The sequence below is a fragment of the Fukomys damarensis genome, unplaced genomic scaffold (genome assembly GCF_012274545.1).
Source record: "Fukomys damarensis isolate Sample0158 unplaced genomic scaffold, DMR_v1.0_HiC HiC_scaffold_32, whole genome shotgun sequence".
Classification (NCBI taxonomy): Eukaryota; Metazoa; Chordata; class Mammalia; order Rodentia; family Bathyergidae; genus Fukomys; species Fukomys damarensis.
In genome coordinates, this window is record NW_022900944.1 from 37,121,023 (window position 1) to 37,138,262 (window position 17,240).

General features: G+C 53.6%; 1 protein-coding gene across 1 annotated transcript in view; it reads left to right on the plus strand.

The window, feature by feature from the left end:
* Vac14 (VAC14 component of PIKFYVE complex) overlaps positions 1-17,240 on the plus strand; it is a 100,095-nt gene that overhangs the window by 63,128 nt on the left and 19,727 nt on the right. The gene's annotated exons all lie outside the window — the stretch shown is intronic.

Here is a 17,240-nt window from a genome sequence, read left to right on the forward strand (position 1 = left end):
AGTCTCAAGAGGAAAGTAGGGGAGCCAGAAGCAAAATGACACAAGGCTCTTCTAAGGGGCCCTGTGGGGTTGGCGAGATCAGCTTCTTGAGTCCTCTAATCTCAACCCTGATGGTTATAAGGCACCAGCCCCAGGGACTGCAGGCCTTGAAAAATGTCATCAGCAGCAGCCTGGCTCCCTTTGTCTCACACTCAGCTCCAAGGAGCAGGGTCCTCAGAAAAGTGAGCCAGTGTCACCAACCTCCCCGATGAAGCAGGTGGAGGTTTCCAGAATAGCCCACAAGGCCCCACAAGCTTGCCAGCACTCGTTCTAAGCCCCGCATATTAGATCAGTAGAGAGGCGTACAACAGAGGGTGGCTGGGCCTCCCTCCTGGCTAGGGAAATCAGACCTTCAGTGTGGTGGGCTGAAGTGGTCCAGGGTTCTTGGGAAACCAACGACTCAAATAAGGTGCCAAAGACTGGGGAGTTACGGAGCTTCAAGGCAGGAAAGCGCATGGAGAGCTCATTTTGCTATAAAAAGCTATAGAAAGCAAGGGAAGAGGGGCCCAGCTGAGTGAGTCATACCAAAGACCAGGGTCACTAGCCCAGCGGGCAGTAGGGACCACTGGCCGGGCATGGGCAGAGAGGGCCACAGTTTGGCCGATTTGAAAGATTGCTGTGTTGCTGGAAAGAATGGGTTTGGGGGGCTAAGACTGACAAAACCACTTTGAGGCTGTTGTCCAAGCGAGACTGGCAGTTTGTGAGGGGCGGGAAGCAGCGAAGGAATTCTGTATTTATAGGAAGTCTAGTTGACTGGGACTGGTTGTTGCAGGGAGTGAAGGGGATGCCAGGCGGGTGTAACACGAGCTTCCTGGTTTGAATGACCGGGTAGATGGTGTCACTGGTCCCTGAGGCAGGAGCCCTGAGTGAGTAGCAGGACAGGAGGATGGTCACATGTTTCAGTTTGACTTGCTTTGGGGACGTCAAAAGAAAGACGTTGAAGAAGCATTTAGGTGCACCTGGCTCTTCAAAGGGAAGATCCAAGTTGCAAATCTGGAAATTGACGTTACAGACATTCAGTCAACAGATACTTACCGACACCAGCCCGGTGTTCCAGATGGTGCTGCCCTGTGGAGCTTTCGTTTTTAGGGAGTACGAGGAGGCCGAGCCTGAAGGAGCTCCAGTACATGAGGGTTGGGGAAGGAGGAGGAGCCAGAAGACCAGCTTGAAGGAAGGGGATGAACTAGGGAGCTGGCAGGAGGCGGTGAGGGAAGATGAGGAGGAGAGGAAGGCGTGGGGGACCGGAAATGGGGGGGTGCCTAGAGACTTGATCCAGGAGCTGGCCCCCAAAGAGAGGAGAGCCACGGGCTCGCCAAGTAGGGAACTGAGGGCACCCTGAGAAATGGGCCCAAAGACAGCATCATGGCAGGAGATAGAGAGAAAAAGCTATGCATGGGGTACACATCTGGAATCCCAGCACTTGGGAGGCTGAGACAGGAGGGTTCCCTTGAGTTTGAGACCAGGATGGACTATGTAGTGAGTTCAAGACCCTCCTGAACTACATAGTGAGACCCTGTCTCAAAGAAACAGGGAAAAAATAAAGAAAAATAGCAGGACCACAGCAAGAAGGAAGAGCTTCTGATGGTCTGGACCCCCAAAAGGATGACCCGTGGGCGTGGGGAGGTATCACCACGCTTTCTTCTCTGAGCCCTCTCCAGCAGGTCCCGACTTTAGGGCACACATCCCAGCAACCTCTGGTCGTCCGCCTCTCTGTTTCATGTTCTTCTTTCCTGCTGATGGCTTTAAAGGGGGCCCTGCTGGTGGTCCATGCAGACTGCCTCCATGAAGGCACAGGCCTGCGAGAGAGCGCAGCCAGTGGTTTCACAGCCCTTCCACTGCTCCTGTCATCCCCTAATGATGAGCTCTGAGAAAGAGGGAAGAGAATCTTCTATCTTGGAGTTAGCAGCCATTGTCTGCGGTTGTGTTTTGCGTGGGGCCGGGAGGGGCTGCAGTCTGTGAGAGGACAGAGGCATCCAGTGGCCCTGGGGACAGACACCTGGTGGGTCTCTTGGCCCTGAGGGAATGTGTGATTTCCCCAGGCCGCACTCTTTAAGTGGAGTCCAGGACTAGGAATGGCACTCTCAAGCCACAGCCAGGCCGGGGTGTCCACGTGGTGTCTGTTGGGGACCTGCTATGCTTCCGGGCCCTTCTCGGGGTTGCAGGTTGTGGAGGCCAAGCCCGCACATGGCAGGAAGATGAGGTGTGTGCAGCAGGGTGCAGTGAGGGGACTGGCGAGACACCCCAACTCTGCCCAGAACCCAGAGCCTGAGAGAGAAGAGTGTGACCTCTGGGGTCAGACTTGGGTTAAAACTCCACTTCCTCGATGTGGAACCATGTTTCCGATTTCCAAGCCCATCCTGCTCTGTCCATGAAACGGAGCTGCTCAGTGTCCTTCTGCTTAGGGTTCAGCACGATCGTGCAGGCTCCGACCCCAGGGCTGATGAAGGGGGCTGCGTCCAGCCTCCTGACACGGCCCTGGCCTTCGCCTCCCCCAGGGCTCTGTGGGGAGAGGAAACCAGTCCCGCGTGAGAGATAATTGAACCTTCTGTGCTGAGAGCCAGCTCTGCTGCCCTGGTGCCCAGAACACTCACCAGCACCCTTCCCAACCCCGCTAAACCAACTCTGCCCAGAGTAGGTGTTGGTGTGCTTTGCCGCCCTCCGGCCTCTTCCCACCCTCCATGCTAATGCCGGCAGAACAACCCCAGGCCTTGTCTGCCCGTGAACCACCCCACTTATACGCAGGAGAAAAGGAGAGGAGGGAAAAAAGCCAGCCTCTTTGATAAGCTGTGATATGAACTCCGGCATAACCCAACAGCTGTGATCTTTACAAGCCTGCTTCTGTGCTGGGAAGTAGCGAGTCTGAAGACTCTCCACGCTGCCTGCCAACGCAGCGCTCTGGCCAGCGTCCTTTGGCTCCATCAACTGCATTTTTTCCCCTCCTCTTCCTCCCTGCTGCCTTGCAAAGAGCACTTGCCAGCGAATGCTTTCATTTTTAATGAGCCACTGTGTGCTGTGAATACAAGGGCTGCGACCTGACTGCCCAGCTGATGGTGGATGAGTCCCCACCACCCTCCCAGGGAAAGGGGGTGCCCCAAAGATGGAGCAGGCATCCGGAGAGGATGAGTCAGGGCCCAAGTGGGAAAGGAAGAGGCGATCATGGGACTTCCTTCCTGAGACCCCGACCCAGAGAAGCCCAGCACAAGGCTTTCGGTTCATTCTGGTCCCACTGTCCCTCTCCTGACGGAGACAGACATGGTAGTCTCGCCCATTCAGCAGATGCTGAGACAGTCCCCAGATGTGCCCCCTCTCACTGCCCCCACTGCCTTCCAGCATCCTAGGTTTACATAAGAGCCCTTACGTGAGAAGAGGGGCAATAGGTGGAGTGGGGCGTTGATTGGTCATTGAGGTGGGTGGCGGGGCAGGGCAGCCACTAGAAACTGGAGTTGTTTGTAATTGTGGGACTAGAGAGGGGACGTCGGGAGAAGCAGCTCTTTCATGCTGTAATTGGGAAATTCCACTTTGCTGGCCTTGGCTATTCTGCAGCCCACTTGGGCTCACCGCTCCTGAGGCCAGTTCCCTCCTCACACCCCGGAACCTTCCTAGTCTCTGGTGTCCTTTTCCCTGGGGACACGCGCCTCTGCCTGTGAGCCCAAGGCAGTGGCAGCCCCCAGAAGCCCCTTGTGCCGAGGCTAACGGAAGGCAAAGTGGAGAAGAGTGTGAAGTCCAGCTGCCCTGATTCCGTGGGCATCTCAGAAAAGCACACTTTGCCTCAGGCCCCAGCTTACAACAGAGTGGCTGAGAGACCCACTCCAGCTCGCTGCCTCTCATCCTTTTAATGGATTGGGTTCGTTAGCTCAGAATAAAAATAAACTCTGAGTCCGAGGCCCTGGTCCTCCTGATACAGAAAATGATATCACAACCTCCAAATATCGTATGAGGGAAATGTAACTCCCAGCCTGTTAGATGTCTGATGCGCCGAGTTTGTGTTCTCTGAAATCAAAGAATGAATCCTGGGAACAACGGAGGTTAAGAGCACGAAATATTTATTGAGGGGGAAAGATACAGCTTCTGAGAGGCAGGAACGGGCCCAAAAATGGGTTGCTGAGGACCCCACTTCTCAGCGGAAGTCTCACAGAACATGACCACGTGGGTACAACGTGGGTTACAGCTGTGATCAGCCAGTAAGAGTTTAAGTATAGTCGCTTAAGTAATAGGGACCCAGTGGGAAAGCAGGTCACATAGCAAGTGCACATGGACAAACAGAACTTTTCAGAAAGGGACGAGTCTGGGGGTCTTGGTCACCCACCAAGGTGACTGATGTCTATCTAGTCTTCCTTGGATGGAGTGTTACCTCTTGTCTTACGTCTCGTCATTCCATCTTTGTGTGGAGGCCTGGCCTCCAACAGATTACCTGTGGCCACAGTTGTAATGTGTTTTCATCCTCTGCACTGACTCTCTCGAGGGCCTGACTGCCTGTAATATTCCCACCTAATTTAGCTATCTGCAATACTGCTACCCAGAATGCAGACAGGTTTTGAGCTCTTGTTGTTTTGCAGCCATGTTGATTGGGTTCACCACTGAGGGAGAGACAGGACACTGAATAGGGCTGGAGGAATTCTTCTGAGGGATGTCTTCCTTCCTTCTCAGAGAAAGCTTCTCCTCACAGACTTAATTAAGGTCTGTCCAGCTCCTCGGGCGAACCTCCCTCATCCCCTCCACTCTGGGGGCCAGGGTGGGGCACTTTTGTTTTAAAGCAAGGCAGCAAAGAGGAGGGTGTGGCAGAAGCCATCTTGCACAACCAGCCCTTGGCTTCTGATCTGCTAATTGGAGACAACACTGGGATTGTGAGTGACAGGGAGGCCTGATCTGACACAAAGGACCGCCTGGGAGAAAAATCATGCCCTCGGAGGTAAAGATGTCCTTGCAAGGGGCAGTATTCAGACACCCTGACCCGTTCTGCATGTCTGTGATCCCCTAATTAGGGCAGAGTGCCCAGCATCCCAGCACCTCACAGAACCATCTGAGATGGGGCTCTCCTGCTCCTCGCTGACGCAGGAGTGGAAAGAGGGCCAAGCAACCTGGGGCTAACGCTGGCTTTGCTCTGCCCCCTCCAAGCAGTCCCCGTACCGTCCTAAAAACTGGCACTCATAGCAAGAGGGCTGTCTTTCCTCTGGCAAATGAAAACACTCTTAAGATGGGCTGGCATTAATTAGGCTCTCCCAGGTCCTGGAGGAGGACGGGGTCCTGAGTAGGGGCTGCACAGTATGTTCTGGGAGCTTTGAAGGGCAGTGCCCCCAGGTTTCAGGAATGCAAGGGCTTTGAGCACAACTGTAGGAGGTTAGAGTCCACAGTTAAACTTGATGCGGGGAGGACACTTGGCCTTCAAGGTGACCCAAGCAGCCAGCTGTGTGTCACTGTGCCCAGGAGCCCCAGCGGTGGAAAGAACAGGCACGGGGTTGGTAGGAAAGTCACTCACCCCACGTATGGCATGCGGCCTTGGACTTGTCATCTCTCCTCAGCTTGGCTCGTTCCAGCCTCCTACCCAGGGCACACACTGTAGTCCGCACACCTGAGCAGTATTGACCTGGCCCAGCCCGTAGCTCAGGCACGCCGCAGGGCTGGAGAGCAATCGTCACAGACTGTTTTAGGGGACTGAAAACTTGATAACAAATGTCTCCCTAAGCTTGAGACCTTGTTTCCAGATGGAACCTGTAATATTCTCTGGATCTGACTGTTTATTCATTTCCTAAGGATTCCAGGAAACGTGGAAAGCTCTGACACTGGTAACTCGGGAAGTTTGGTGAATTGGCAAGTAGCTAAACTGTATGGTACTGTAGCATCTTTTTAACAAGTAGCAGCAGGTTTGGAATTGGCCCCTAGAAGTCACTTTCCATCCTCTTGCCACTTTGGGATAGGACTGCATCTGAGCCAGGACAGACAAATGTGTGTCACCAACTCATGGAAAGACAGCTTTAGCACGTGTGTCTCCTGTCCATCTGTTGTACAATGCATTTCTCAGAACACGCTTCCTTTTATCGTGGTATGGTTTCAGCACAATTCTTAGGGCTGCTCTGTGAGGTTCTCCCTGCCCCTCAAGTGATTGCTTTCAGCAGATAGGCACTGATATCACAGAGCCCCCACACCCAAGCCCCATTCAGAACAGTACCCAGAAAGGTTTCTGTCATGTGCATCTGTAAACTGGGCATGGTCTCACACACCTGTAATCCCAGCACTTGGGAGGCTGAGGCAGCAGGATCGCCACCAGTTCAAGGCCAGCCAGGGCCACATAGTGAGTTGATAGCCAGCCTGAACTACATAGTAAGACTCTGTCTCAAAAAAACACAATATACATGCATTTGTAAAAGACCCCAGATCAGCTGCCCCTTCCACATAGCAAAGGCCACATCTTAGAGCATGGGTAATGATGGCTCTCGGAGGGACCTGCCCTGGGGGAACAGTGATACCACAGGAAAGGATGCTGCACAGGCCAAATGCCTCTTGCCGTCCATGCTTGGACAGGACACAAGGAGGCCCTTGACTCTGAAGTGGGCAGTGGAACTTTCCATAAAAGTTTACTGCTTCCCCAGTCAGGAGGATAGAGGCTTTGAGTCTGTTCCTGTCGTCATCTCAACTCTGGACGTCCCTATAACAGCAGAGCATTTGCCCCAGCTCGACAGCCACCCAGCAGCCCCAAGCTGTGCCCCCCACCCCAGGTCTTGTGTGTGAGGAAGGGAAAGTGATGGCCAGGGCAGTGAGACTGGCACCACCTGCAGAGCAATCAGCCTGGCCTGGCTCCTGCCGGCAGCACGGAACAGGAACAGAGGAGATCTGCGTGTCCTTCCCTTCATCCTCCTTGGCCTGTCACTATCGCAGCCCACTTCTGGTCTCCATCTCGCTTGCACCACCGTCTCCTCAGGCCTCGCTGGTGCTTTGACAGTGAATGCCTCTCGCAGTCAGAGCCTCCCTCTTACTCTTGTGCAAGAGGATGTTTCACCCACTCCTTCCGGCTGATCAGATTTCCTCCTGGCTGAGCACACTCGCATAGCTCCTCCATGTTGGCCTTGCTTGTTCTGAAGCCAAGCTAAGATGGATTCAAGTAACTCAGGGTAGTTGTTGTTTTTTCCTAGCCCACTGTAGGTGTAGCTGAGCCTGAGTGCTCACTCCTGCCTTGTGGAAGCTTCTTCCTCAAGGGCTAAGATACGATCTCTCTGCCTACTCCGTCAGAAGGAGCGACAGTCATGGCTGCAGTCGTCCGCCGCAGCTCTACCTAGCCTTGTGTCTGCTCTTCGCCTCAGGCCATCGGTAAACTTGTGGCCTTGGGTAGCCCCAGACTGCTGCTTGCATATCCAGTCCTTCCCAGGCAAAGGAAGGACGCCTGGCCCTTCCTGCTGCTTCAGAGAACCTGCTTTGCAGACTCCATTGTATGCCCAGGAGTTCTGACTTGAGACTTGACTTGATTTCAACTTGATTTTGTCAACTCTGGTAAAGCCAGCTCTTTTTTTTTTTTTTTTTCCTAGTGGTATTAAAAACTGAAATTGAACCCAAGGCCTTTGCACCGAGCTACATCCTCAGCCCTCTTTTTAAATTTTTATTTTGAGACAGGATCTCACAGAGCTGCCCAGGAAGACTTGAACTTGCAGCCCTCCTTCCTCAGCCTTCCAGAAAGCTGGGGTTACAGACGTGCACCACCACGCCCATCACACCTCCCTATCTTAACCACAACATGCCTTCTGCTTCACATTTCCATATTCACATTTCCATGGAAGATTCTACTTTATGAAGATGCTATGATTTATTTATCCATTCAGGCACAGGTGGGCATGTGAGTTTTCAGTCTGGCTGTATTATGAATAATGGTGCTATGAAAGTTCTCTTGCGTCTTTTACACATATACACATTTCTGTACGTACACATCTAGGAATTGTGGGACTGGCAAGTGGATATACAGCCATAACTCTGGGAGTTGCTGTCCAGGTTGCTTACACCAACTTCTACTCCCATTAGGAAGGCAAGAGAGTTCCAGGTGCTCCACATCCACCTCAACACTTGGTATCATCAGTCCTCAATTTCAGCCATTCTCGTAGATGTGTAGTTTTATTTCACATTTCCCTGAAGACTAATGCTGGACAGCTTTTCGTAGATCTTTTGCCAGATATCCTTCATGATGAGCCTGTTTATGTTATTTTCTCACTGGATTATCAGTATTTTTCATACTGATTTGTGCAAGTTTTATATTTATTTTGGATTCAAGTCTTTCACACTGCATATATTGTAATTATCTTCTCTGTGGTTTGCCTTATCATTATCACTCTGTTCATAGTCTATTAATTTTTAATGCAGTCCAGGTGGTCACTTTTTCTTTGCAGTTGGCTATTTGTGTGTGTGTGTGTGTGTGTGTGTGTGTGTGTGCACGCGCGCGTGCTTTTTTAGGGAATTAGAAGCTCCTGGGAACATGTCCTGGAGTTGTCTGTTTCCTGTTGATGTTTGTTAAGCATTCCCAATGCACTGGGCACTGAGCACAATCTTCCTGAAACCCAGAATTGTTATTTTTTAGCTCTGGGCAGAGTCTTGAAAACCACGTTCAGTAATTCCTCAGTTCTTGCAAACTCTGCATTGGGTGAAGACACAACCACAGCCATCTTCCCCAAAATCATAAAACAAGTTAAGTTTGTAAACTGAGGTGCCCCTGTAATCTGTCAGCCTCATTGTTTTGGTCTCTTCTAAGTCAGAGAGATATGGCCACCATATCATGTGACTCTCACATCATTGCAGGTTGTGGTCCACAGGGAAGCTCTGATTGGCCCAGAGAAGTCACATGTCCCTGGTGGGGATGACAGAGGCAACATTGAGACTGTAGGTTCTGTGAATGGCTGACAGCCCTAACAGATCCCACATAGAGTAGAGGAAGGAACTGCTCTTTACCATGACATTCCAGGCAGTCCAGACAGGGCCCACATTATGGCTGCCTTCCTGAGCAGTTTTCTTTATTTCTTTCTGTGTTTCTTGCAGGGAGGGGGATTCTGGGGATTACATTTAGGGCCTCAAAGGCATTGTGTATCTCTTTTTTGGCAGTGCTGAAGATGGAACCCGGGGCCTTGTACATGCTAGGCAGGTGCTCTACCGCTGAGCCACACCCTCAGCCTTAAGCACTGTATTCTTAAAATGAAAAATGAAGTCAAGGGCCATCACTGTCTCCTCCTGCTCTTTGTGAGGAATAAATGACAAAACATGTGGAAAGCACTTGAAGAGAGGCTGGTATGTAGCTGTGATGCAGCATCAGGAGCAGCCACAAGGGGAGCTGCCCAGAGAGCAGGGCCCTCTCTTCTCTCCTTTTGAGCTGAGGGAGGCCCAGGAAGCAAGAGGATTGTCACAGAGCTGGGCCTGGCCTCCCTTGCCACCTCTGCTGCTCCCTCCACTCACCTCCTGGAAGGCAGGTGTTCTGGGGTTGATTCAGCTTCTCTTGTTTTCTAGAGGTGGGTGAGGGAGAAAGCCATTGAATCTTCATTAACATAGACTTGAATGACAGCATCCTCCCTTCCTTTGCATCCCCCTCCCATCTGCTGACCCTGTACTTCTTCATGGCTGCCCATTCCACATAGCAGATGGCATAGGACAGAAACCAATTCTCAGCCTCATGTTTTCTTTAAAAAAAAAACAGGGCCAGGGATTTAGCTCAGTGGTTCCAGCGCCTGCCTCGCAAGCACAAGGATCTGCCAGGCATAGTGGCACATGCCTGTAATCCCAGAAGTTAGGAGGCTGAGGCAGGAGGATCACCTCAAGTTCGAGGCCAGCCTATATAGTGAATTCAAAGCCAACCTGTACTATGTAGTGAGACCCTGTATGAAATAAATGGATGGATGGATGGATGGATAGATTGGGCATGGACAGGGTCGCATCATTAACCACTCAAAGCCCATGGCTAGAGCCCCCTCCTGTCTCCAGGACTTGGTCTCCCTCCCCCCACCTCCACAGTTGGCTCCCTTTGCTCCTCTGTCAGCCCCGTTCCTGCACAGCCCACCCACTATGTGGCACGGAGGCTCACTCCTCTCAGCACCCACCCCCTTCAGCAATTGTCCCGGGCCTGAGTCTCATCAGACCCTTCAAGGTGATCAGAAAAGGCCTGGCTGGCTGATGCTGACTGTAGCAGGCTCATGTGCCCACTTTCGGATGCAGGAAGTCCTGTGTCCTCCCTGGACATTTCAGGTACAGGCAGAGAAGCAGTTATTTTCAGAATTAGATTCCAAGGCAGGAGACACCAGGAAGGAAACCCGGATGAGTGTCCACCCTGTGCTCCAGGTTCTAACACTGACTGCCAGGAAGTGGGAAGCCCTACGGGGGCCATTGCGGTGCTGGCAGGAGTGTCTGTCCCTCACCTCCCAGCAGCAGGGGAGCAGGGGAGAGTGAAGGGATGTGTGTGACTCAGCAACCTTCAGAGACTGGCTACAAGCAGGCAGTGAGGACCCAGCCGATGGAGTGCGGGTGGCACGAGGAATCCCACAGGCCTCCCAGCCAGTCGCTCCTGTGTGGCTTCCTTCCATCAGCAGCACTGTGCTTGCCAGAGACTAGAGGTGTCGGAGTTGGCAGAACAGGGCTTCTTCCCTTGTTGTGTGTGGCACTGAGGGTGGACGAAGCCCAGCGCCTCCCAGTGGGTCCACTCGGTCCCGTCTCACACGTGGGTCCCTGGATGGTTGCCACGGGCTGTGACAGAAGAGAGATGGGCACAGTCTCAGGCAGACGGCAACCAGGAGGGGCCTTAAGGAGCACCTGAGTTCTGAAACTGAGGAAACTGAGGGCCTTGTTTTCCAGGAACTGCTCACTGTGCACTGAACCAGCAGCCTCCATCACGCCAAGAGAAGGCATTTCTGGTGTGACAAGAGCATTTTAGGTGGGAGAACGCTGAGGGGTTTATAAAAAGAGCGATCACCTAGCCGGGGCGGGGAGCCAGGGTTCCCTCCTGTCCATTCTGGGGTGTGCCAGGAGCCATGCCAGCCCTAGGCACATGGAGACGGGCTGCTGTGATTCCTGCCTGCACCAAGGTTGCAGTCTAGAGACAGGCAGACAGGTGACAAGAAAGAAAGAAGTGTGTGACCCAGTGTCATGGTTCCTGCTTTGAAGGAGATGTGGGGTGGGGTGCTCAGGTTCAGGCCCGGGGGAGGGGGTACCCCGCCGCTTCTGGGCAGCCAGGAAGCTGTGACCTGGATCCGTTGTTTTCCCAGAGCATAAAAATGCCCTAGTTTTCCCTCTCCTCGGGCTCTGCTGAAGCTACGCCAAGAATTGGCTTTTAAAGGCTGCCTGAAATGTGGTCTAGAGCCAAAAATCTATAGAGCCAGTGCATTTGTGACCTTGTCAAAAATGCTTACTGAGGAAAATCAGGAGGTGGGATTTGGGATTTTATTTTTTCCCTCTTTCTTAGAGTTTTTTTTTTAATCGTCTCTTTTCCCATCCCTACCCCCCCTCCCTTTCCAGCCCGGCTTGTCCCTCACCCAGCAGCCACAGCATTTGTATCTTCCATTTGTCCACACCTCCCCCACCTCAATCCCTCACCACCCCCTGCATCAGTAATGAAAAATACCAAGTGGGTAAAAATAAGGAGACCAGTGATAGCCCTGGAAATTAGGCCACAGCTGTCAGGCCGGGCCAGAGCCTTGCGTCTGAGAGTGGAACTGCTGGAGGCAAGTACTCACCCTCCTCCCTGCAAGGACAGAGAAGAGCCTCTGCCTGGCACCCAGGAGGGCAGTGTCGCTGCGCCGGCCTGGGGAGCACCAAGCGGCCAACCTGTCGCGTGTGCCCACCAGTGGGGACACCGCTGTGGGACCCCGAGTGGCAGCATCGCGGCGCGGTCGTGCTCTGTGGGAGCAGATGGGGTGGGAGCAGGGTGCCCAGCCATCGGATCGGACGGGTCCAGGAAAGCTTCCGGAGAGAGGTGGTGCCTACGCTGCCACGAAAGATCAGTGGGAATGAGCTGGGGCCAGGGGTGGGACGGCATCTCTGGGAGGCTCGCTGCGTGGCTGCAAGGGGGCAGGGGCGACCTGGCCCTGGCTGCCTCCCAGCAGCCCTGTGCCTACCCAGTGAGCCACTGAAGGACCCAAGCAGGCTCAGAAAGCACTGTCCAGCTGGGTAGGGTGCACAGTCCCTGAGAGGGCAGAAGCCACGACGGGCAGCCTCCCGGAGCCTTCGCACAGGCTGCAGGTGTGTGGAGGCTATGCCAAAGGAACTAGCTTCTCCACAGCCCCCAGAGCTTCCAGGGAGCTGGAAAGGAAGTGGGGTCCAGAGCCCATCAGGGGAAGAGTGAAGTAAATTAGGGGGAGACCCTCAGTCTCTGGGGCTGCTGTGGCCTTTAACCCCTCCCCCGCCCTAGCCTCTTAAGACCCCTTAAGGAGCTGGCTCGGGCAGCTTGCTTGGCAGAGGATCTTGCTGTTGCATCATTCTGCAAGATTCTGTGGTGCTGGGATCTAAGTTTAAATCCACTCTACTCGTCACTGCCCTGAGCTTGTTTGGCTCAAGGGACTCTGGCTTCCACAGTTCATTCCAGGGGCCTGAGCACTCAGCTGACTTGAATCTGCTGTCTCTCCCGAGTAGAGTAAAGCCAGCTTTTCCTTCTTCCCACCTGGGCCGAGCTCCTCTTTCCATGATGGATGAAGTCCTACCTCCCCTTTCCAAGAGACACCCCCCACCCGCACCCAGCCACCTCTGTTGGGAGCCCAGCCTCTAACAGCTGGCAGAGTTCTGGAATTCCCTTCCTTCCTGCCTTCCTTCCTGCCCTTGAAGCCTGAGCAACTGCCCAATCCGGCTCCTTCTGCTTCTCTCAGGCCCCCCAGTAGCATGGTAATTGCTTTCTGAGGTCTTCAGCTGTGCTTCCCATCTGCAAGCATTTCCGTCCCCTGACCCTCTGCAGGAAAACCTATCTGCGCTCTTTCCCCTGGGGGGAACCCCAAGGGTGAGAGGTGAGGAGAAATGAGTGGGCCTTGCAGTCTTCTCATTCTGATGGTGACGCCTAAAATTAGATGGCTCACCTACGGCCACTTTCTGTTCCCCACCCCCAGGGCCTCAGGTCCCCCTCCCATCCAGAAGGGGCCCAGGGCCTGGTGTGACAGCCAGAGGCCTGGAGCAGCTGCCAAGTGTTATCTGTCTCCAGCGCTGCCCCAGAGACGAGTATCTGTAGTTACAGCTCTCGAAGGTCACAGCCTTCGCTTCATGCTTGTGGTGTTAGGAGAGTCTCAGGCTCTCTTCACACACACACACAGCCCAGGGTCGTCTTCCGGAGCCAGTGGTGGGTTTCTGTCCGGGCAGGAAAAGACCGCCATTGAGGGTGCGGCTGCAGGCCAAGCACGGCTGGGAGGAGAGAGGCCAGGGGGCAGCACCATCCGATGGGCAGCAGTGCCACCTTGGAGGGGGACACCGTCACCACCTCAGACCTTGTGCTGTGATTGTCCCCACCTGCCCTCCATCCCTCTTGCTCACCTTGATTGGCTGTGCCCTGCCCCTCAGAAAAGACATGTAGACAGACAGCCCCACAACCCTTTGTACTTAAAATTGGAAGAAGATAATTACATGAAGCACAAGTGATGTTTAAATGGCACCCACAAGGGCAGCCTTCCAGGGCAGAGCCTTGGTTTTGTTTACACTCTCAGATCTTACACTGCTAGTGGTAACGTCGTGCCCATAACAGCCAGGCCATTCGCGCAAGGCAGTGCTCCTGCTCGTGTGAACAGGGGCTTCGTCTCCATTGATGACTTCTCTCATCTGGCAGTTCTATTTCAGGGGAAAGCACCCCCTGTAGTAGGCACTCCTGCCTCAGAGTGGAGCCAGGCCTTTTCTTCATATTATGCTAATCACTCCTTGCAAACAGGCAGACTTTGTAGGAGGTTTGCCTGGTTTTAGATGAAACATACGCCTTTGAAGCAAGAAGAGCCACAGTAGCTAAAAATACCACTTCCCGGCTGTTGATCCTCTCATTTGTAAAATGCATGTTTCCATTGTTAAATCTGCAGCAGCCCCTCTCTCTGGAGAGGGGAGCTGTGCCACCACACCCCCGGCAGAGTCCTACCTCCCACAGGACAGGCGCCACCTTACCCCAGCCCTGCTCCGAACTCTGCGGCTGTCAGTATCCGTGAGGGGATCCTGGACGTCCTCAGATGTGTAGGACTCTGCGTACTTTCATGTTACAGTTTAAAAATACCAGAACCATATAAAATAGAAATAACCATATAAAAATGGAATAACGCAGAATATAATGTAGTGTACAAAAGACTCTACCACCACATCCTCCTCCAGAACAAACCTCCTCGTCAGCTTCCTGAATTTCCATCCAGAACCTTTTCTGCACATCTACAAACACAGGGCCTGGTGTGGTTGTGTCCGTAGCAGTGACCCCACATTCAGGATCTCTCCGCAGCCTGCCTTGGCTCCCCCTCACGCTGCCTGGACGAAACACATCTCCTTCAAGATTGTGACCTCCGTTAGACACTGCCCTTTACTTTCCGGGCCACAGCACAGTGTCTCGGGAGCACAACCCCACTCCCCATTCTTCTCTGTATGTGACTGCCTGGTCTCTGTGCTCCAGTGGGCAGCGGCACGATCCTGGGGTACAAGAACTGGTCTCTCCTGCCCAGGACAAGGTCTGCTGGGGAGGTAGGGGAGGCTGGTCTGTGACTGAGTCCTGGGACTCATTCCCCAGGGTGATTTCCAAGGATGCCTCACATCTGGGGTTCATTCTTATTCTCACACATTTAATCCGGTGAAGATTTCCTGGGCTGGCAAGGAACATTTGGATGAAAAGCCTATTTCATGCATCTTAAAATTCCCTGAAAAATGACTAATCACAAAAGGAATTTTTCTAGCCTCCTGGCGGGCGGTGGAGGAGGGTGAAAATAAGAGAATACCCCCATTTGGACGCACATAACCTGAAGCTGCCCCTCCATGCTGCCTTGTGCCCCCACACCCACTGTGGCTCTGCCCCACACCTCCCAGCCTGTGTTCCAGGAGGCTGTGCAGTGCGGCCGCTCTGATGTCTGCTCTTTTGTCACCAGTACTGAGGATTAGTGTCTGACTTCCCTTCTGTTTTCTGCCACTTGTCTCGGTGCCCTTTAAGTGGGCACTTGTAAAGAGCTACAGAAAACCAACTCAGTTCATAAAATATCACAAAACCCTCAGACTAAAGATGTGAGGACCAGAAAGGCCCTGGTCATTTTAGCTCCTAATTGAGGGACTGTCATTGTCTATAGATGTCCTACACAGCTAGAAAGGCAGGACTGGCAGGTGCCAAACACAGCGGCTGGAGAGCTGAGCTTCCTCGCCACGGAGGCTGAGGCTACAGTGGGATGAGACCAGTCTCGAGGCTACCAGAGGAAGCTGGAGTCCTGGGCAGGCACAGGTCTCTAAGAATGGGTCTCTTTTTTCTTTTGTGTGTGAGGAGGAGCTGAGGTCTGTGCATGGTGGGCAGAGACCAGCAGGGAAGTGGAGGGTGAAACACAGGGCAGAACCAGGGTCCAGGGTCTGAGGAGGTGAAGACAAGCACCTGGGGCCTCTGCCCAGATCCCCAAGCTTGGCTGAGCCCCAGCTCTGTGGTTATATATCTCTGAAACTGCTGGTAAATCCCTTCCATTTCCACCCAGCCTGGCATCTCCAGCACCCAGAGCCATCACCGTTGCTGAGGTAGTTTGGGTCAGCAGGCCTAAGGCCGTCACAGGAAGCTGAAAAATGCAGTGCTTACCCCTGAGGGAGGAGGTTTCTCCTTGTGGTCCTTAGGTGACGTTAACATACTGGCAGACTTGGGGGACCCTCAATTAGGTGCTGTTCCCGGCTCAGGAATCACCTAGTTCAAGAGAGTAACTGTGCACTGATGCAACCAGAGGTTCCAGCAGAAATCAAAATGGCAGCGCCCGTTGGAACACCCGCCAAGCACAGTAAGTCCTCTGCAGGAGATGCCTTGGGAGCGTGAACTCTCAGTGGATCCCGGACATTACCGGGTCCCACAACCACAAGGACAGCCCACTTTGGTAAAGAGTTTGGGAGAGGGAAGCGTTCTCACTTCAGGGCTTAACTTGCTGCATGTTGAGGCTGCTCACCCAAGTTGGGCTCATGCTGTCGGGGCAAGGGGCAGGGCTGTCCCACATCGTCGTGCTGACGGCATCTGTAAATGTCTGCGGTTGTGTAAACAGCAGGGAGGGTGCCCTCAGACTGGAACAAAGCAACAAATTTGGGAATAATCGGATGAAGTAGAGGAAAATATGAACAGAGTGATGGTAACAGGAAGACCTTTGGGTCTGGGGCTACTCCGGCGGGTAGAAGCAGCAGCCCCACCAGGCGGCTCTGGGCAGTGCTGTTGCTCACCCGCCCTGTTTCCCGAAAGGCCATGCCAGAGTGTAAAGGGAAGTGGCAGAGAATAAGGGTGCCTCTCCCTTCCCTGTCCCAAGGAGCCAGAATGAGGCCACTTGTCAGGGCGCAGGGGCATCTCTGCCCTGAGCCTTCACACGGCGGGGATGGGAGCCCCTGGATGGGTGGGAAGAGGGACTGGGCCTGGGTGTCCTTCCATGGGTACTGCACCATGTGGGATCGTCTGGCTGAAAGGGGATATGAACTCTGACCCATGGTGTCCCCCGTGGTGTGGCCTTAGACCTGGGCTTCAGTTTCTTCCTCTGTGAAGAGGTGTGGAACACAGAGGCCTGGCACAGCCTCCGGAGGAAAGCCTGCTTAGAGCCAGAGCCCAGAGGGCCTCAAAGGAGGCAGAGGTTACGTCAGTGGTTCTCTTCTGGTCACCAAGGAGACTCCAGGGCAGTTGGGGCTCAGGGGTACAGTTTCCCTGGCAGTCAGCCTTGACCACATCTCCCTGGGCACCAGGAGTCATCGTATTAGAATGCCCCACCCTGGACCTCAGGCAGCAGCTGGCCTGAGACCCACAGTTGGGAGCTACTGCCTCTAAGAGGTTTCTGGGAACCTGCTGTTGGAGTTACCCCTGTGACCCCCTCCCCATATCTGAGTTTGGGTCCTGACTGCTTCCCTTCTACCCCCTTGGAGTGTAGACCACAGGCCAGCATTGTCCTGGCCAGAGGCGGTCAGTGTCTGCCACCCACAGAGAGCTTCTGGAGAAACTCAGACTCGGGGAGTCAGAAGGCCCTCGTGGGGCTGGGAGTAGTGCAGTGGTAGAACAAGGTCCTAGGTCCAGTCCCCAGTCCTGCAAAAAAAAAAAAAAAAAAAAAAAA